Raw genomic sequence first — 22,542 nt, 5'->3', positions numbered from 1 at the left:
AATAGGGATTCACCTCGAGCATACGAATGACCTTGCAAAAATCAGGAGCAGGTGAAGGGGCTTGGTCATCAATACTATCACAACGTTTGAGCTCACGCAACTGAGAAGGCCTCAAACCAAGCCAGGCAATGTCCACATACTCCATCCCATAAATAAAGCTTGTATCATCAACATCATTCAAGTCTAGATCCCAGCCATAACAGGCACGTACAGCTAGAGGAGGGGTGTCGAGGAATGTTAAGAGGTCAAGTTGGTGGGGGTCTAAATCAGTGACTGCAACAAAAGGCAGTTCAGGGTAACATAGCCTGAGCTGCCTAAGAAACGCATAGGATAATACGTCCCAACTGACACGAACAATCAAGTATTCAGACTTACAGTCGCTAGGCAACGAAGACAGCAAAGTCTTATAAATACGGTCATTTGGAGCTAGAAGTACAACAGAAGCAGCAGTGTAAAAAAGATCATCGTCAATTTTGTCAATCTTACAGGCAACAGGAACATGATTCTCACAGGTACCAAACTCGAGATGACCATCAAATTGCAGGCTTCCAAACTGAGCAAAAGGGAGTAGTTGATGTGAATCATAGACTTTGGGTCTCTTTTCATTAGACGAGACCCAAAAGTCGTTGCTATCCTCCTCTTGTGCTTCCTCTTCCTTTCGTAGCTGGAAGCACTTGATCAGCCATATTCTCTCATCATAACGAGCCTGTTCGGCTGCTGTTGTAATCCATGGAAGAACATAAATATTGTCAAAACTTGGCAAAGGAAGAGATCCTAGAGTCATGTCATCCTCGAAGTGTCTCGAATCCCACATCAAATTTGCTTTGTCAGGATCAATTTTCGCAATCCCTATTAGTCTTGCTTTGTTGCAGGCCTTCAATTTTAGTTCCTTAACAGTAGTGTTATAGCTCAACCCTTCGACAATAGCTTTTTCCTTGTACAAATCCGGATTCCAAGAACATGCACATACACTTACCTGCAATTTCATTCATTTTTCTTTGTTTTGATCAATTTCTTAGTATCCATCAATATTATCACTAATTTCGAATGTTAATTTAATGATATGATCGATGATAAACATGCATAATCCTTCCTAACAATTATTAAATCAATAGACATACTGTTTATGCTAAATTTCGTCAAGTAGGATTTGACGTGGGATACGGGCTACGGATCAACTAAATTAAAATAAGGAACATTAGATGCGGAAAGTAAATGACGGAAAAATAAAGAAAGAGAGGGGAGACATGATATGGTGACGCGGAAAACCCCAATGAAGGTGGGTAAAAACCGCGGGTGGCAATGAGGCCACCAATCCACTATAGTACGGGCATAAAGCCAATATTTACAAGTACAATATGTGTATATTAATTGATAACAATAAAACATATATAGAAGTAAAAGTAATCAGCTAGTATGTGGTCTTTGTAGTACGATCAGGGGGATTGATTGGTTGTAGTCTTGTGTGTAGAATTATATCCTTGCAAGATTACATAAGAGATTAAAATATAGTAGCGAGGTGGGAGTATTTATAGTGGAATGTCTGTAGCGATAGGTCAAAGGGTTTGCTCTACATATTGTAGTTCTTGGGATTATCAGGAAGGTTTGAGATGAATAGAGTATATTTTGTAATGAGATTAATCATGGATGAGTGGAGTGGAATCTAAAGGATTATATAGGGAAACGCTATACGTGGGCAATGGCTTCAAATTAAGGGATTAAATATGGTAGCTTGGTTATGCATTTTGGTAATGGAAGATCTAGATGGATGGAAATACGGGTGTGAAAGAGCAGTATATGATATGGCTAGAGGGATATTACATACGCCGGATTGAACTCTTCATGGGAAGAGGGCTTTCCTATTTATAGAGCTTCAAAGTAGCAGCATCGTGGTTGTGAGATACTTCGGGTGGTTGTTGCATGATTTCCTCCACCACTTCCTCAAATAGTGGGAGTAGCGGTTATCCCTTTTACTTGGTCTCCAATGAACTTGGACTTGCTTAGAGCGTAGATACGTAATAACAACCTTGAAGAATTATTCTTGTTGACCCATTGTCCCTCCTTGATTCTAGGAAGCACTCGTAACTATCTTGACCCGGTCTTGTAGCGTCGATCGTTGACTATCATTATCGGTCAACCATTGTACAAAATTACCCCATAACAATAGCCCCCATTTTCTTAGTTGGAGTACGGCAACAACTAGGAAAATTATGCTCACTTTAATTTTGACTTCGTCTTCATTTTGATGTTTGTGTCATTACCTTTGTGTCTTGACTCTTGATGCCTTCGTCGTTGGTCTTTTTAGAGGTCATAATTTGTTCATATGTAAGCTTAAGTTGCTGATATATCAATGTCAATGATGTAATTGGACGTTGTTCGACGAGTCGAAAGCTAGTGTCAACTTTGGAAGCAAGTGTCGTCGATGACGGACGAAAGATGGTCGTCGACGGACAGAAGCATATGTCATCGACGAATGAATGATGGTCGTCGACGGGAGGCGGTGTCGTCGACGGACGGAAGGCGGTGTCGTCGACGGACGGAAGCCGATGTCGTCGACGGACGGAAGGCGGTGTCGTCGACGGACGGAGGCTAATATCGTCGACGGACGAAAGCTGATCGTCGACGGACAGAATTTGATGTCGTCGACGTCGGAAGGACTTTGTCGGTGTTGAACGTTGGTTGTGATAATGGTAACGACGTTAGTCGGAGATTGTCAACAAATAACGAACTGGATACAAGGCCAAAATAGGTGATTCGGGTGCTAAAACCGTTGAAGAAATAGACGATGTCTGTGTACACTGGCGATGAAGCCAAATATCGAATGTTGTAACATAGATTAAGTACTTGGACAATTAGATGATAGAATTACTTTAAATATGAATAATAATTATAGAAAGACAATAAATATACTTACTTTTGATCCTGCATCAACATGTCGTTAGAGGATAATATAATAATTCATTAATATGAAAGACATTAAATTAAACTAAACCTATTGATGATAGTGATGTTGCTTTAGGGTCGCTCAATCCGAGGGTAGAGCAATTGAATCGTTGTCATTATATCAATAACCACGATGATACGTTAGCTCTTTGTTATGAACTATGGTGTCGAACTCGGCCCATTTAGGCGACAAAAACTCTTTTCAACATGGTGTTTGGCGACGAGGCCGCATATGTAATTTGAATGCAATCAATAAGGGATTTCTTAATGTGTTAACTCATTTTATGGCGTTAAAGACAATCGGAAAACTTTGTTGCGATGTCCGACACTAAGTTTGTTGAATGTATTTAGTGTTCACACTTGGTGTCACAACCAAGTGGCGCTTTCGTCATAATAAATTCAGGCGTCAAGGCCATTAACATTTCAACCATTTTCTTTGTACGGAGATAACATTCGATTGCTTTGTCTTGCACTTTAAAAGTTTAAAGTACAAAATATTTATCGTATGTGATAACTTTTGTAACATTATTGAGAACAAAGACTTGTGAGCAAATATAATCATTGCATGACTTTGTATCGGAGGGTAAACTCTAACGTAGTTCCAGAGCTGCCGACATTGGACATTATGTGTCTATGTTACCGATGCATGACAAAAACAATTTAAATTAGAGAACAAAAAATAAATGTTTCATAGACAAAATATTGAAGACATGCAAATAAATAAAAGAATGTTTTTCTAAAACGATTTTTTATCGACACTAACGATACTCTACATGCTTATGACTTTTGTAGACTTAAGACACTGTATGTACTTTAGGACTTGCTCGTTTTGCAGTGTTTCGTTTGTCAATATGATCAATCGTTACGACCAATCCTTTCGGTGTACTTTTGAAGAATAACTTTAAAAAAGTTATACTATCGTTGTATGGCCATCATTGCATTGTGCGCCAATACCCCTTGCGCCCTGGCGTCTGACGCTGAACACTGAGGATTAAACTGGTAGTTCAGGTACCGGGCGTTTGGCGTCTGACACTAAGGTCTATTTTTCCCGGGATTCGTTTGCTACGATGTTCTTTTGAGCGGCAGTTTTCCTCATCCCTTTTGGGGATGTCAGTGTAACTGACGCCTTTGTGAGTAACCGTTGTTTGGAGCTTTGGTCATGAACTTTTTTCCTTTGACACCGTCGTTCGTTGTATTCTGCAAAATATAGGATAAAGCAATGGATATTCTTTTGACGACTTAGTTAGTGAGTTATCGTAAGCATTTGAAATATTTTGTTAAAATAATCGCTATTTCTAAGAATAGCATATATCATAGATATGTAGGAAACATAAAGAAATAGTGATAAAGAACACACAAGATGATCAAATCAAATGTATTTAAGTGGGTTAGAGTTTACTTTTGTGTCGTCATGACCCTTGATCATAATTATCTGATGTTCCGATCCTTTGTCAATGTCGCTACAACTTGCTGGTGTGACCCTTGGTTGTTATCGCCATAACATTGAAGTTCCCTATTCACACATGTCGTCATGATCTTTATTTACGTCATCATCTTCATGGCGTCGAGGTGTATGATGTTTTCATACATAATATTGAAATCGTTAAGCTTAATCTTGGTGTCGAGTAGCCTGTTCGTCATCACTCTAAACACTAATGTCGGATTTTTGCATTAAGTCATAAATAAATTGAAAATATGAATTGTAAACGATGCGTAAAAAGATTTAGATATTGCATATGACGTTGATTCATAAACCAAGATGTAACCACATGTTTCATCACAAGAATTACTGATAATCAATTAATAAAAATAAGTAAGCCAAATGTCGAAAACATACATTAACTATGTGTATTACTACGTCAACAAAGATGATAGACATAACAAGTAAAACTTTAAGGCGGTAGAATCATGTCAATGACAATGCTAATTAGAAAATCAAAGTAATAAAACGTTTATGAAGATGATCAATGGAAATAGAAATAAATACTTTAAGCTAGGCAACAAATTAAAGAGCATGATCATGACAGTATAAATGTAAAAACTAAAAACGATAATGTGGTGTACCTCAATAGTGTCGGTGACTACCATGGTTTGTGACAAGATTGATGGAATTCGACATACATTTTAAATAATAGAAAGTTACCTTGATAAGAATTGATGTTATTTAAATCGAGCCCCCAATGTTGGATCACTCGGGAAGATTAAATCAGGTTTAGCCCCCCGATGTCACATTCTAGATTGGTGAATTATCTACAAGAGCATTCTCATATATACCAACTCATTTGTTAATTATTCATGAAATAATAACAAATAACATTATCCACCATATGTATTCGATAAAGCGTTAAACATTCATAATTACGTTAAGAATGAACCATTATCAAAGCATCGACAGTTAATCAAAGTATAATGATCAAAGCGTCAAAAACTAAGGAAAAATAATCATAATAACCAAAGCGTGATGTATCGAAGCATCAGGGATCAAATAAAAAAATTTAATCAAAGCATTATATTGATAATCAGATCATATTATCTTGCCCCCTTGTGGCAACTTCATGAAAAAATGCAAACAATATGGAATGAAGTTAGCCACAAAATATAATGTTACCGTCAACTTTGTTGTTGTCGACGACAATACTCCGATGTCACAATCAATTAACGTTATAAATCTCCACCTGTAACCTTACTTTATCTAAAAATCAGCTTGATACGACATAAATTTTTCATGATAAAATATAAAAATTTAAGCGCTACATAAGCTAATGTCATGAGTTATAAATAAAAGTCAGTGAAATTATTTTTAGAATCGAATAGTCTTTAGTAATAAATCTGAATTTTGCATTTAGGCAAAAGCTTACTTGCATCGTCGTTTAAAGCTACATTTGTCTTTAATGTTGTCGTCACTGACTGATGATATTAGGCTGCTGACGACGTTACTAACTGGTGTCGTCGAAACTGATTGACGTCGTCGTCGACACTGGCTGTCGTCGTCGGAGCTCACTGCCGTCGTCAGAGCTCACTGTCGTCGTCGGAGCTGACAGTCGTCGTCGGAGCTGACTGATGTCGTCGTCGAAACTGGCTGTCGTCGTCGTCGACACTGGCTGTCGTCGGAACTGATTGTCGTCGTCGGAGCTGACTGTCGTGTCGGAGCTGACTGATGTCGTCGTCGAAACTGGCTTTCGTCGTCGGAGCTAACTGATGTTGTCGTCGACACTGGCTGTCGTCGGAACTGATTGTCGTCGTCGGAATTGACTTCCGTCGAAGCTTTAATACTGTTTTATTTGGCGACAACATAGCCTAAAAATAGTGTTAGTTAAACAAAAAATAATATTGTGAATGACGACAAACCCTGAATTTTTATGGCATCATGAGACCCATGACTTAAAGCAATGGTTTCCACGGCGTCCTTCCCTTTAGGGTGTGACGTTTACTTCGATGGTGATGATATAGTCTCTCATAGCTTAAAGAAGACGCAAAAATAGTTAGTTAAATTAAACCACAAGGAGGAATATTACCAAAACTCTTAAGGCTGTCAAAGATAATCGCCCTTGTTGCAGCATATTGAGTTAAGTTGGCGTCGATCACCACTTCTCATCGTCGGGATCACGAACAATAATTCTTATAAAATCACTTTACTGGATTGGATATATCTTGATGATGGGAATGTGTTTAAATGTTTTTGGAAAGGAACTTTTGTAGGGGTTGATATTTCAATCTAGCTGCATCCCCACAGACGGCGCCAAATTGTTTATGCTAAATTTCGTCAAGTAGGATTTGATGTGGGATACGGGCTACGGATCAACTAAATTAAAATAAGGAACATTAGATGCGGAAAGTAAATGACGGAAAAATAAAGAAAGAGAGGGGAGACATGATATGGTGACGCGGAAAACCCCAATGAAGGTGGGTAAAAACCGCGGGTGGCAATGAGGCCACCAATCCACTATAGTACGGGCATAAAGCCAATATTTACAAGTACAATATGTGTATATTAATTGATAACAATAAAGCATATATAGAAGTAAAAGTAATCAGCTAGTATGTGGTCTTTGTAGTATGATCGGGGGGATTGATTGGTTGTAGTCTTGTGTGTAGAATTATATCCTTGCTAGATTACATAAGAGATTAAAATATAGTAGCGAGGTGGGAGTATTTATAGTGGAATGTCTATGTAGCGATAGGTTAAAGGGTTTGCTCTACATATTGTAGTTCTTGGGATTATCAGGAAGGTTTGAGATGAATAGAGTATATTTTGTAATGGGATTAATCATGGATGAGTGGAGTGGAATCTAAAGGATTATATAGGGAAACGCTATACGTGGGTAATGGCTTCAAATTAAAGGATTAAATATGGTAGCTTGGTTATGCATTTTGGTAATGGAAGATCTAGATGGATGGAAATACGGGTGTGAAAGAGCAGTATATGATATGGCTAGAGGGAGATTACATACGCCGGATTGAACTCTTCATGGGAAGAGGGCTTTCCTATTTATAGAGCTTCAAAGTAGCAGCATCGTGGTTGTGAGATATTTCGGGTGGTTGTTGCATGATTTCCTCCACCACTTCCTCAAATAGTGGGAGTAGCGGTTATCCCTTTTACTTGGTCTCCAATGAACTTGGACTTGCTTAGAGCGTAGATACGTAATAACAACCTTGAAGAATTATTCTTGTTGACCCATTGTCCCTCCTTGATTCTAGGAAGCACTCGTAACTATCTTGACCCGATCTTGTAGCGTCGATCGTTGACTATCATTATCGGTCAACCATTGTACAAAATTACCCCATAACACATACATTTACCAACAATTCATTCTTTTTTTTTTTTTTATCAATTTGCTAGAACTCTACTATGAGTATCCATCAATATTATCACTAATTTCGAATGTTAATTATATGATTGATGATAAATATGCATAATCCTTCCTAACAATTCTTAAATCAAAAGTCTAATTATATCTAATATTTCTAGTAAAATATAAATTATTAAGTAATTTAATAGCAATAAGAAAATAAAAAATCAACTCACCTTCATCTTGATTGAGTCGTCCTTGTTCATATCCGCGGACATTTGTTTTTGATCTGATCATAAAATTTACACAGAAAAAGTGAAAATCAAACAATTTTAGCCTCATAATTTGATTCGAAAATACATTAGCAACCAAATTTTATTCAAATAACACATCATTTTAGGGATATTTTAGGCTCATAATTTTAGGGAATAACACAATAACTCACCTTGCATACGCTCTTGGTTATGGTTATCAACAATATTCACCAAGGACACACCGTCCGCACCAGCCTGTGAAGACCCGGTTAGTGCATTGGCATCGACAGCAGAGGGAACAGAGGAAGCAGAGCCAGCAGCAGCAGGTTTCGGCTGAACAGCAGGGGCCTAGCTTCGGAGACTGGCTTGAGGAACCAGCAGCCCGTTCCCCAGAGTTGCGCTTCAATTCATACCACCATTCGGGGTAACCATGAAGGTCAAAACATCCTTCATTGTCATGCCCTGATTTTTGGCAGTGAGTACAGTACAGCTTTGATTTATCGTGGCCATCGAAACCCTGTGCCTCCTTCACTTGATTATTCTCGGCTCTCCCTTTTGCAACCCCACGAGATTCCTCCTCCTGAAGGAAGGCTTGGTAGGCGCGATTCAAGTCAGCCATGGGTTGCTGAGACAACAAATTAGTCCTCACTAACGCATATAAATCATCATCGATGCCAATTAAAAATTGGTGCACCACTTCCTCATCTCTATCAAGCGCATATTTGCCGGCAACGTCACACGTACACTGACCACATACGCATCTATGGGGAGGTTTAAGTCGCGTGAGTTCGTCAAACAACCCCGTTAATTTGGTATAATACTCTTCAACTGACATGCCTTTGGTCTGTTTGCACTCTTTGATTCTCGACCTTAATCGCTGCAACCTAAGGCCATTAGAGACACAAAACCGGTTTTCCAAATAGTCCCACAGCTTTTTCGCCTCATCGAAATAGGGTATACTCGCTGCAAGCTTTGGGTCTATAGACCGTAAAATCCATGAAACCATCATTGAGTTTACGGTCTCCCAATCAAGCAATTTCTTTTTCTCATTCGGCTTTGTGATTGTGCCATCGACAAAAACGAATTTTCGACGAGATCGTAGGGACAAAGTGATTGCCCTTGACCACGCAACATAGTTATCATTGTTCAAGATTACGTGAGTAATCAAATTTCCGGGTTGATCATCCGCTCCAAGGTAAAACGTAGAAGAGGGATTGAGCTTTCCTTCCTCAGGGTGAATATTTGATCGACAGTAGAGAGAAAAAAATAATTTCAGTGTATTTTCGAACCCTACATCATTTAATGCACTGACAATTAAATTAGATTGTGAAATTAATAGGATTGTAACAAAAACAAACAATATACGGATTACCTTAGAAGCTGCTTCAATGGGGGGATACAAGTACTAGAAGGCTTTAATGATTGTTGCTAGTGTGTGAGTCTGGAAGTGTAATTTTTTTTTTTGGCTAATTTGTAATTTTTGTTTAGGTAATTATGAACAAATGTATATTAATTAGTGAATTTACATGTTGATAAATTGAATTGTATTAAAAATGTTTTTTTTTTACCCATTGCTAACTATTGCGTCAAACTTTATAACTATTGGTTCTAAATTCTAGTTTTCGGCAAAATATAGCTGTGAAGGTAGCTGTAGCTGTGGAGGTAGCTGTTAGCTGTGTAGGTAGCTGTTAGCTGTCAACAAGCTGTTAGCTGTGAAGATAAATAATTTAGATATGAGTGTTCGGTAAAGTAGTGTTTGACTAGCTATTACATATAAAAATCAATTTTTTATTTTTAAAACTATAGATTAAATTTTCAACGGCTACTTGAAAAGCTACCTCTAATTTCAAAAGCTAATGTTTCTAACTTTTCAGTCTATAAAAGATAATATAGTCAAGTGAGGTCTTATTGGATTTGCCTCATTGTATATTTTATTAATATTAAGTTTTTATAATTTTTACGCATATAGATTTTGAGTTATATACATCATAAGACATGTATTAGAGATCGTGAAAAGTCAAATGAGAAAAAAAAAAAATAGGGACAGAGGGTGTAAAATACATTGCTTTCATGTAGATGTCTTGTATGTCCTGGTGTTGTGAAATTGTGCGGTGTCCCGGAGTAAAATGTAGTGCAAGTAAAATGTATTGCTTTCAATTTCATATAGATGTTCGGTAGAATTCTGATGTTGTTATTATTTGGGTTGCATGCGATAATTTTGTTGTATTCCATGAAAAATGTCAGTATTGCCCCTAACTTTTTAGATGAAAGTACATTCAAACCCCTCGATAAACAATGATCATTTCTCACTGTTACAAACATGAATTTGCTCCTAAATATTGTTTACAATAAATAGTCAAGTAAGCCAACTTAGCTAATAACCTTTTCCTCAAATAAAAAATAAATAAATAAAATATCATTTAAGAATGTGGTGTGAGAAATCAAATTGAACTCATATAATTTGTATGTAACTAAGCCAACAACATGACATCAGGTGAGCTGTAGCAGAAAGGAGATCATGAGCTTACCCAACATCAAAATCTTGTTCCATAAGGGCATGTAGCTCATCAGCCTGTAAAAAAAAGGTAAAACTCAAATCAAATGGACTAAGTAAAGAGCTTCAACAAGTCTATAACACAGTGAAGCACAACTCACAACATCCTTATCAATCTCCCCCTCGTCCTCTGGGACATCAGGGGGGCTAAAGAAATTGAAAAAGCTATCAACAGCTTCAGTTTTTATAATGGGCTTGGAATTCTTAGAACCCTTCTTTGGCTTCTTCTTCAAAATCTTCTGGTCAGGCAATTTCGTGGGAACCACTCTATCACCGTCCTAAATGTATCAATTGCCATCAGTAATCTTTAAGTAAAGATAACAAATCATTAAAAGCAGTTGACAAAGCAAGGAAGCTACATACCCGATGGCTTTCTCCAAAATAGGTTCATCTTCATCAATCATGTAGTATGTCTTTGTCAAAACAGAATTTGTAAAAAAAGGATTAGTATCAAAGAAAAATTCAAGCTTGAATCCCTTTGAGGCTTCACCCTTTTGAGCATCATCCTTGGGCAATTCAACCCTAGACCATTTTATATCTTTAAGATATTTGAGAGCCTCTTCATCACGCTCCCGGATCTAGTCATATAGAAAAAGAAATAAGTAAAAGCAACAAAAGTAGAGAACAAGTAGTAAATAAAGCTGACATCATAAGATACTAACCGATTCAGCCAGCACTTCATTAGTCTTCATTGCAGTGCACTACTAGAAAACAGCCAAATAACGACAGAAAATTTCCGTCGGAAACACCCTGTTTTCCGTCGGAAAACTCGTTTCCGACGGAAATTCCGTCGGAACTAGTTGTCGGAAAACCTTTTGTAGGAAAATGGGCTTTTTCCGACGGAATTTCCGTCGAAAACACTATTCTGACGGAATTCAGACCGCCGGAAAATATTTTCAGGCCCGAGAAAGTCCGTCGCAAGTTTCCGACGAACTGAGTTATGTCGGTATGTTGTGACGGAAATTCCGTCGGAAACTTATTTAATAAAACAAAAAAAACGCCTCCCACCACCCCACCACCAGCCCACATCACCAGCAACCACCCCGCACCACCAGACCCCACTGCACACCGACACCAACCACCACCACACACTAGCCCCTATCCCACCTTCAAACATCAGCACCGACACCCACCGCAGCCCCTATCCCACCATTAAACACCACCATCGACACCACCGACACCCACAGCAGCCACTAATCCACCTTCAAACACCTCCACCGATACCCACCCTAGCCCCTTCCCACCTTTAAACACCACCACACCAAAAATAAACCCCAAAAAACACAAAACTTAGCAAAAAAAAAAACTGAAAATAACCCCAATGATCGAAAATCAACCCAAAAATACGAAAAATTGAGACAATAAAATCGAAAAACACCACACAAATAAATCAAAACCAATATATCTACATATTTAGCAATAATTTCATAAAGAAAATTAAAAAAAAAACGTTAATTAAACCACAAAAATTAAAGGAAATATATAATTATACAATCATCTAATAAAATTTATAAATTAATATTACAATTTCATAAAAAATTAACTAGATCTATGCGCATGTACGTGGTCGCCATTCTTGTTTTGGTCGCCGTTGTTGTTGTGGTCGCCGGTGTTGTTGTAGTCGTCTTCGGTGTTGTTGTAGTCGTCTTCGTTGTTGTTGCTTGGTGTTTATGGTGTTGTTGTTGTTGGTGGTGGTAGGGGGTGAAAGAGGAGAGGAAAGGAGGAGGGATCAGGAGAGAGAAAGAGAAGACGAGAGAAGGGCGGACGGAGGGGATGAGGAGAGAGAAAGAGAAGAAAGGAAAGGAGGAGGGTTAAGGAGAGAGAAAGAAGAGGAAAGAGAAGTGAGGGAAAAAAAAAAGTGGCGGATAGAAGGTTTAGGGTTAGAAGTTAAATAAATATTTTTTTCCCTTTTTTTTATAGTATATGTTCCGACGGAATATTCCGTCGGAATGTCCAATTATTCCGACGGATTTATTTTCCGTCGGAAATTTCCGACGGATTTCCGACGAAATTTTTTAGTTCGTCGGAATTGTCCGGCGGAAATTAAATCCGTCGGAAATATCGATTTTTTCGACGGATTTTCAGGTCCGTCGGAACTGGTCCGTCATTATTTGACCTGATTCTTGTAGTGGTGACCCAGAAATTAGGCACTCCTTTCTCTGAATTAAACAAGAAACCAAAACATGAAACATTTCCAACATTAAACAAGAAGCAAAGCATGAAACATTTCTAACTTCAAATATATACATAACAGTGAATTTCAATTAATTACCTTCAGTAGCTTTATCAGCTTCTTCTGTTGCTGGTTCAACTTCAACTCCTTCAACTTCAACAACACCATTAAAAATTTCATATCTTTGCAAAAGTACACCAACGTTGATTAAGGTACTTAACAATTGGTCTTTAAATGATGATGTCAAATCAAGCAAATTAAGTTTTCCTAACATTCAATAAATATAACTTTCAAAATTCAATAGCTCCAAAAGGTAATGGCGCACAAAAATAATTTGGGCATCCATAGTTCTGATCTCCACATTTTGGTTAAATATGCATATTTGATAAAAAAAAAAACACTACTTCATGAGGATACAAGAACTTATTCAACATCACGTTCATAAATATTCTTATAAGAAAGTAGTTAATGATACTTTCAGCAGTAGTAATTTTAAGACTATAGAGTAAATTTAGATCAAGAAGTAGCATAATTAGCATACCTTGGTGTAGAGTGGTTGATATAATTTCTGGTATTTATCTTCAAGTGCTCTTCTCTGCTCGAAGAACTTTGCCTCAAGTTCATCATGTTCTATATTAACTGATTACTTAATATTAGGGTTTTCTTCAATTGGTCAGTTCAATGGTGTATCTAACATAGTTCATTACCTAGTTGAAGAACAAACTCAGGTGAAAAGAAAATAACAAAACCCATAGGATGTTAAGAAGCCTAACAATCAGAAGTTGAAGAATATAAAATCAAATCTATATTTAATCTGAATAAGATAACAAGTATCTAAAAAGTATCATAAAAAATCTCAGAATGCCCAAATCATTGAAGCTATAAAAATGGGCAACGAAAAAAGACCTAAATATCAAAAAGCATACACAGAACCAGAAATTGCACTTCAAATTCACTTCTTAACATTCAAAGCTTGAATAACTCAAAATACAGAAAAATCACCAGAAATCTATATATGCACTCAATTAAAATCCAGAAAATTCAACGAAAAATTGAAAAGAGTGAGGAAATGGTACCTCAGTAGCGAGAAACACAAGGACAGCAGAAACATAGACAAGATAACCAGAACTCTATGATGGGAGCATGTGCAAAATATTTCAGTTGAATTCCTATATTCGAATTTGACCCAAATTTTGTAAAATCCCAAAACCCAAAATTCAAAGTCACCTGAAACATTGGTTCTCCGACGATCATCGGACTTTCGCCGTGAAAGATTTGGCGAAAAATCGTCACTATCTCTCTCCTTCCACCGCTACGACATTTTCCAATCAATCTTGGTTCTTCAAATGTGGCTCTCCTCTTGAATTTTTGGATCACACCGTTGAGGTAGTTGGAAATGATGTTAAGTTACTTTATTATAATTCACAAGGTGAAGATTCATTTGTTGGCAATGCAAGTCTTATTTGTCAACATCATCGATCAGGGAAGAAAAGAAAATTGAAAAAAAAAAAAAAACAAAGTGGCTAATTTCTAGGTAAAAAGCAAGGTTGCATGAATCATCAAAAGAAAGAGAGAGAAGGGCAGAAGGTTAGAAGAAGACATCTGATTTTCTTGAATTTTTTTTTAAAAAGAAAAAATACACACATGTCCCCCACACATGTGGGCACTATTCATAAGGGGAACAAGTGAAACTTTTTAAGGGTTGAGGATGTCATATAGTATTATTTAAATACTACCTCCTTTGTAGTATGAGGAAATACTTGTTAATATGTCATATATTATTATTTAAATACTACCTCCGTTGTAGTATGAGGAAATACTTGTTAATATGTCATATAGTATTAACAAAAAAATGATAATACTTATACTTGTTAATATGTCATATAGTATTAACAAAAAAAATGATAATAGTAATATGATGGTGTTTTTGTATTTTCTTAGCTCTACCCCCTTTCTCTCTCCTCTATCTACACCTTCAGCCCACCTTTTTCACCAGCTCACAACCATATGCACAACCCATTGCTCGACCACCGGTATCACCGCACAACCACCGTACTTTTGCTAACAACATCGCGTGGCCACCGTACTTTCGTTAACACCATCACGCGACCACCGTAATTTTGTTAACACTATCGCACGACCACCGCAAGATCATTAGCACTACCACTACGACCATTAGCGCCACCGTCGTGACCATTAACAACACCGCACGAGCAAATTCCTTCCCTAAAGGATTAGTATGTCACCAATTTACATGTTTTGCAACTATGGTGCCTTTAGCCGACCAAATTATACCTCTGAAGGTGGTCGAGCAACAATGGTTGCGCAAAGGAGTGAGTCCAAAATGCTTTGGGGGGGGGGGGGGAGGAGAAAGAGCCATATTACCAAAGTTTGTTGGCATATTAACTAGGCAAAGCTTGTTGTAGTATGTCAAATTTATTAATTCAATAAATTAAAGGAAAATTTGAATTTTGGTACCAAAAAAATTGGCCTATTTGAATTTTTCGCACCTGTCTAATTTTTTTTTTATATTGGTACCCATCAAATTTTAAAACTGTAGCTTTTGGTACCTCCGTTAGTTTTCTGTCAACTTTATCGTTTGTGGGTCCCACATTAACGACTAGTTTGTTATTCCCTCCTTTAAAACAACTGCTCCTCTTATTAATTTTTCCCCAATTTTTGCTCAAAGCTTGAAAATTTGAGAATTAAATTCTTTAATGTTGTTGGTCTTTAAAAATTTGGGTTGTAATTTATTGCTGATTTGCGAAGGGGTTTGAAAGAGTTGGAAGCATTTGCCAATAACTTCAGAGCCGAAAAAGAGGTCAGTTTCTAAAATTTTTGCATACAATTGCGTTAATCAAAGTTGGATTCAATCGAATTTGTGTGTATATGTGGTTTTATATGTTTGTAAATTGTGCGTTTGAACTACCAATTGTTGCTATAATTCATTGATTTCGAAGTAATTTTATGAAACTAAAAAATTAGGGTTCCTGATCTGTTTGAATTTAGGGAATTATGCATATGGTTAGAGCTTTGTTTATTGTAATTAAGGCTGCATGTTTGTTATACAACTGAAATTGGGCTCCTTTGTTTGTTGCAAATTATTTGCAGATTGGCTGAGAACATGGTGTTATTGAGATTTAAGTACATGAGTTTAGTTGTTGACATGGAATACACAGTAGGTAGAGACAACTTGTTGGATATTGCAATAGAGGTTGAAGATCGACTTCGTGAAATGGATGATCCATTAGAAGGATCGGTAGATATCTTGCACCCCACATTTCAGTATGTGTATAAAGGAAAATATTGGAGTTTAGAAGATGATGGTGATGTCTTCAAAATGATTAGGAGGTTGCCTAATTGTAGACACCCATTTGTGTCTCCCCAAAACCAAACCCAGTGATGAGTACCTTTCACGTCGAATCATAATCGAATGAAGTGAAAGTGTGGAAAGTTTAGTGTTGCGGATAGTTTTTAATTTCTTTTCTCTTCTCTCTGTTTTTGAAAATTTATTTTAAGAAAACAGCCAATCCAGTTTGGTTGGTCCATGATATGGGTCCAATAGTAGTGTAGTTGGATGGGGCTTGACAAGAGCTTTCCAACGATATATTATAAGCCCAATTCCGATGAATATTGAGGAAGTTATGGCCAATTTACTAAACTGGGCCCGGTTTGAGCTTTATATACGGCCCAATGATCTAGGGGAGGGCCTAATATGATTTATCATTCCTAATGCAATTAGGAATGGTTTTAGTCTTCTAGATTCTTCTAGAAGGTTCTTTTCATTCCTAATTCAATTAGCATTGATAAATTGACTTTTGTTGACTTTTCAGAGTTTTAATTAAAATCAAAAAGCATTTTCGAGGAAAAGATACGATTTTATCCTCCAGTACGGCAAACTTATCTGATTTTCGAAAACGCGTCAAAAACAGGCCTGGCGCCTGACTCCAGGCATTGGCGCCGCGCCTGGAACCAGGCCTGGCGCCTGGTGCTAGCCATTGGCGCCTGGCGCCAATTAGCTGGTGCTGGCGCCAGCTCTGTTTTGCGTGCGCCAACCTCGTTTTGCGTGCGCCAAGTGCTCTGTTTTGATATTTTATCTTTTTGGCTGATTTTCTCTATAAATAACTAACGTATTAAAAACTCCGTTATCATTCACCAATTCTCACGAATTCTCACCAACAATCAGTTTTCATTCGCAATCATCAATTCTCTCTTCTATAATCAATTCATTCATCTTTCTTTTCTAAACCTTGTTTTTCATACAAAATTCCGCATTCACAAGATCTAGAAACACCTAGCCATATTCGAAGTTGCCTTCGCCCTAGACGTGAAAGGTTTAATTTCTGAGGGTTTGGTCCCAAATCTCTCTTTCAATTATTTAATTTAATTGTTTTGTTTATTATTTTCCTTGAAGTTACTAACATGTGTATTTTGTTATTAGAAAGAGGTACGAAGTATCAAAGTAAGTACTTTAATTGATTTATTGATATTATGATGTAGAAATCATGTTTAGATTGTTATTATGATATTCCTAGTATCATGTCTAGGGTAACTTTAATATTAAATACGATTGTTACGATGCTTCTTATTTTCTTCCTAATATTTATGATTGCTAGTATCATGTTAGGGTTAAAGATTTGATTTTTATTGCTTAGTGACATGCTAGGGTTAGTTATTAATCTTGTTAGTATCATGCCTAGGATCTTGCTATCATTATTATGCTTTAATATTAACATGATTATGATTATAATTTTTATAATTTATGATGATTATGAATATGATTATTATTATTATTTTGATGATGATTATTTTATTTATGATTATTATTATGATTATTATTATTCATGATATTGGTTATTTATTATGTTGCTTGATGATATTTATTGTTATTGCTTGATCACGCCTTTTATGCATGTTTAAAGGGAATTGGTACTTGTAATCACGCTTAATGAGATAATTAATAATCTTGTTAGGGTTAATATGATTACAATTCAAGTGATCGCCAATAATAGATTTGTTTGTGCATTAATATTCAACCAACATAGATAAACAGGTTTAGGGTTAAACCTATTGATTGCATGTTAATTAAAAAGCGCACATGAATACAATCAGAATAAAGTAGAGGCCTATTATTAGGGCAGGTTCAATCTCTTTTAGGTTGGATTTGTACCTTCATCCCCGAACCCTTATTTGGTTCAAGACCTTATGGAGTTGACGATCTCTTGGATCGTTAAGGGATGTAACCTTCATCCTATGAACGGTTTACAAGTTCCTAAAAACTTGTTGGCGACTCTTTTGCTCTATCTTCTTCCCTTTTGGACGCCACCGTACTTTAGCGTATGATCACAGTGGGGTTCAAGCTAGGGGTTAATGCTTGAAATCTATTCCCTACAGTTTTTGGCGACTCCACTGGGGAGGATTTCTATTTTAATTCCTGAATTTGTTTCGGCAATGATTTAGAATGAGTGGATGAGACTCGAAACGTTCTAAGTATTTCATGTGCGTAATTTTGATTAACATTATTGTCATATGCATAAAAAAGATCTCATTGGAAAGACCATCCGTAATGAGTTAAAAACATAGGATTTTACACGTAGGAAATTTGAGAAATATCTTTCACAACTAGGACTGAAATAACACCGCGCGAAACTGGAAAATTTTATCGAGCACAGAAAGCTGCTGAGGCATGTGGGAAGTAGCGTCAGGGGCCAGAGCTTGGCGCCAGCATTTTAGTCGTAGCGCCAGACGCCAGTATTGGCGCCAGGCGCTACAGTTAAAAGTTGGCGCCAGTCTCTGATTACTGGCGCCAATTTCCCCTAATACCGAGCCAGAAATATGCGTTCTAATTTTGACCGGTTTTTCGTATTGTCTGCTCGATCCTACTTCCTGATTGAATTTTTTCTCATTTTTCTGAAACCCATATGTGTTCTACATATGGACATAACCCTCTGGGAATTCATGCTCCATCTACCCGATTAAACGCTCCGTGCAACAAAGGGTACATCCGAGATGTTGAATTCACCAAACCATGGAAGCGAGTTTTTTCTAAAACTCGCGGTGTCCCATCCACTCGCGCCAACCCTTCACGGTTAGGCTTCCGCGCGGTGAATCCGGACAATTAACCATGGACCCTCTTTGACTAAACCATATCCCGAACTTTAGAGAACTAGAGCCATGGTTAGGTTGCAAACTCATTGCATCATACACTAGTAGAAAAATTGAAAAAGGCACCGCTCAATGGCCATCGGTTTTTGAAAACCGGTGGCTTAAAAAATGGGCGGGATTAGGCATATGTACATTGCCACCGGTTCAAACCGAACCGGTGGCATAAATGATAAAGGCCACTGGTTTTGAACCGGTGGAAATAATCAAATAATAAAAAAAAAGCCCACCATTCTCTTTCCCCTTCCTTTATATACCTAACCCTAATCTTCTCTCTCCTTTATCACCTCTCCTCCTGCTCTCCTCCTTCTCTCTATCTCCTTCGTTCTTACTCCCCCTCTCTGTTCTCTCTCTCTCTACCCTGAATCTCTCTCGTCGACCTCCTCCTCTCTCCTGATCTCTCTTCTCTTTCTCTCTCCTTAACCCTAATCTTCTCCCTCTCTCGCGGTATCTTCCTCTCTCCTTCGTTCGGCTCGTCCACCGCCGCAACAACAACCACCGCCGCATCAACAACCACCGCCATTAACCATCAAGCTTATTGTCGCACTTACTCTCTCCTCGTGATGAAAATATGGGTTTTCTGGTCTAATTCGACCATGAAAACTCTAGATCTAGAGTTTTCATGGTCGAATTAGACCTTTATAACACAAATTCAAGATAATTTCGGGGGTTTTTGCTGAAATTCGAGGTAATTTCTCTTTTTTCTTACTTTTATTTTGTTTTTTGTTATTTTTGGTGGAGTTCATGGGTTGTGGTGGTTTTTGGTGGTGGTTGTGGTTATGGTGGGTGGGTTTTTGTTATTTTTGGTGGAATTCGAAATTGATTTTTTTGTTTTTTGGGTTTTGGGTTTTTGATTTCAAAATTTTTCTATTTTAATTTTGGGTTTTTTATTTCGAAAATTTTCTGTTTTTAATTGATAATCGAAATTATTGGGTTTATTTAATTTTCGAAATTTTTGGGTTATTTGATTTTCGAATTTGCTGGGTTTCACTAGGCGAAAATTTTGGGTTTTCATCCTTTTCTCTTTCTGTTTTTTTTTTTGAAGCCTTTTCTCTTTCTGTTTCATCCTTTGCGGGTCACCGTATACATGCATGAGTTTCTGGGTTTTTTTTCACATTTTTTTTTTGAGTTTTATTAATTTCTGGGTTTTAATTGATGCAGGTGTTAATTGATGCTGGATTCAAGACTTTCATTTTGGAATATTGTTATTTTTTAATGTTGTAATTTTTTTTTTGGACTGTATAATTCATTGTAATTGTTTTTTGTACTTAATACTTCATTGTAATTTTTTTTATTGTACAATAACAATCTATTATTTGAATATAAATGTGAGTATATTTCATTGCGCTCTTATATTGATTGTGATGTTATTTGCCTTATATTTTACAGAGTTTTTTTTTTAATTATTATTATTATTGTAGCAAATAGCCGGAAAAAAAAAAAGTATGTTATTGCCACCGGTTAACCGGTGGCATTTATATGTAATATCAAAAAAAAAAAAAAAAAAGCGGGAAGCATATTTGCCACCGGTTAACCGGTGGCAATACTTGTTTTTGCCACCGGTTTTGAACCGGTGGCCAATTGCTTTATTCTACTAGTGATATTGTGCCTACTTGACTAATTGTGCATTATTTGTTGTGCATACTCTATGTGATTTTTCCTAACCGTTTGTTTGACTTGTGTTAAGACTAAATAAACTGATTAATGACTAAAGGAATTTTTTTTAATTAATTAATTAATTAATTTGAGCTAATAAATAAACATAAAATCGAGTCATAGTTCCTTTAAGTCAACCCGGATTTTTATTCCCGTATACTGCACAAACGTCAACTTGTTTTGGTCATAGCCGGAGTTCTAGGAAGAACTAAGAGTCGTACAACCTATGGATCTGTAGCCCCGAGTTTTATCTTTAATTTGGAGTTGGTTTCATCCAAATCAGAGTCACAGATAAAAAGTTATGACTAAAATACCACAGTCTATCAAGTTTAATGCATATACATGAAGTCTTAACTTAGTCTTTGCTTGAGTCTAGTCACATAATCTAGCCACATGGTCATGACACGAGTCTTAACGTACCATCTACACTCACTAGTCTTAGCACACACTTTGAGTATATGTCACCATGACCATGTCTTAGGTTCATGCATGAGTCGGTCTTTTTCCGTCATTTGAGTTGGGGGGTACATTCTATTCCTAATTCTTCATATCCCTCCATCTACATCATTTTCCTTCACATTCTATTCCAATCATTCTTCACCTCCTCCATCCATTTGCATGTTGAATAAAGCTTGAGTCAAATAATTAACAATGAATATCCCCAAATTCCTTTTCCACAGTACTTGGTCGAGGAGAGAAGGGCGATTAATCAAGGATAACCTCTTTGTTCAATTCAAGTCTCGCTTTTTGATAAACCAATTCGTCAAAAGAGGAAGGCTAAAAATATAATGACAAGTCAAGAAGAAGTCAATGAGCTTAGGAATCAATTGGTTACCGTGACTGAGACACTGAGGCTACTCACACTCAAGATCAATGATCCCGTGAAGCAACAACAGAGGGACCTCATGCAAGAAAGTTTGAGCAAGCTATCTAGTGACTATAAATTTCAGGGCATGAGTTCACAAGGGGTCTCGCTGGACAAGGAACTTCTTCCGCATAAGTTCAACGCCACTGACATCCCTAAATTCAAGGCAATAGATAACCCTTACTTCCATCTAAGAGCTTTCGAAACCATAATGAACATTAAGGGTATCGATAAGAAGGTTTTCCCCTCTCTGTTCTCACTATCTCTTGAAACCGTTTGCCAACAATGGTACTTCTCCCTCGACAAGGAGAAAACCTCTACCTGGGAATCGATAGTAAACGCTTTCATTGATAGATATAAGTGCAACATCCAAGACGAAACAGACCACAGACAACTTGAGATGTTAAAACAAAAAGAAAACGAAGGGTTCACGTCTTTCTTCAATAAATGGAGAGAAACTTCCGCTAATATGGTCAAGGATCCTACCGAAAAAGAATCTGTGAAGATGTTTATCAAGAATCTCCAATGGAAGTATTCAAGGCACTTAAAGTACTAACACAATTTAAATACTTTCAAGGTTGTCTATAACATAGGCATTGACATCGAAGATGACCTTCTGAAAGATAATAGTGCGAGAGGAAAGAAGAGCGACCATCCTTCTTCTTCCTCTCCCATTAATGAGGTACATGCCACGAATGCCTCTAAACCACGAATCCAAAGATAAAAAAGAGTGTTCACTCCACTTAGTATGAGTTATGAAACGACTTTCGAGAAGCTACATCACAAAGGACTAGTCATGCCCATAGGGCCCATCCAAGATCCAGTTCCAGAAGCCAGACCACCTAAGTGGGACCCTAATAAGCACTGCAAATATCATCAAGGAAAGGGTCACGACACTGAAGAGTGTTGGAAACTCAAAGAAGCTATTCAAGATCTGATCGATAACAATGTAACTTCCGAGATTCTAGCCATCGAAGATGACCAAGCATCCTTTGATCCATCACTTCTTATCACACCTGTAGGAGAGCCCATGATCGAGACAGCTTATATGACCTCTCTCAACGAAGTGGCCATAATTGAGGAAGATGAAAGTCTTTTCTTAGATAATACCAGGGAAGACTCGTCAAGTCTAAAAGAGGACGTTC

The 22,542-nt window shown here is 37.2% G+C and overlaps 1 long non-coding RNA gene and 1 pseudogene across 1 annotated transcript; one reads left to right on the top strand and one right to left on the bottom strand.

Annotated features, from left to right (window-relative positions):
- Nucleotides 1-10,224: 10,224 nt before the first annotated feature.
- Nucleotides 10,225-15,995, bottom strand: LOC145559299 (nucleosome assembly protein 1;2-like; annotated as a pseudogene).
- Nucleotides 15,996-19,306: 3,311 nt separating this feature from the next.
- LOC145559405 (uncharacterized) lies at nucleotides 19,307-20,218 on the top strand. The gene is made up of 2 exons (XR_014092710.1): nucleotides 19,307-19,564; nucleotides 20,038-20,218. It is a non-coding gene; the product is annotated as an uncharacterized LOC145559405 (long non-coding RNA).
- The last annotated feature ends 2,324 nt before the right edge of the window (nucleotides 20,219-22,542 follow it).

The sequence above is a fragment of the Chenopodium album genome, chromosome 9, assembly GCF_948465745.1.
Source record: "Chenopodium album chromosome 9, dcCheAlbu1.1, whole genome shotgun sequence".
NCBI lineage: Eukaryota > Viridiplantae > Streptophyta > Magnoliopsida > Caryophyllales > Amaranthaceae > Chenopodium > Chenopodium album.
Note: the sequence above shows the minus strand (reverse complement) of the source record. Positions and strands in the feature narration are given on the sequence as shown.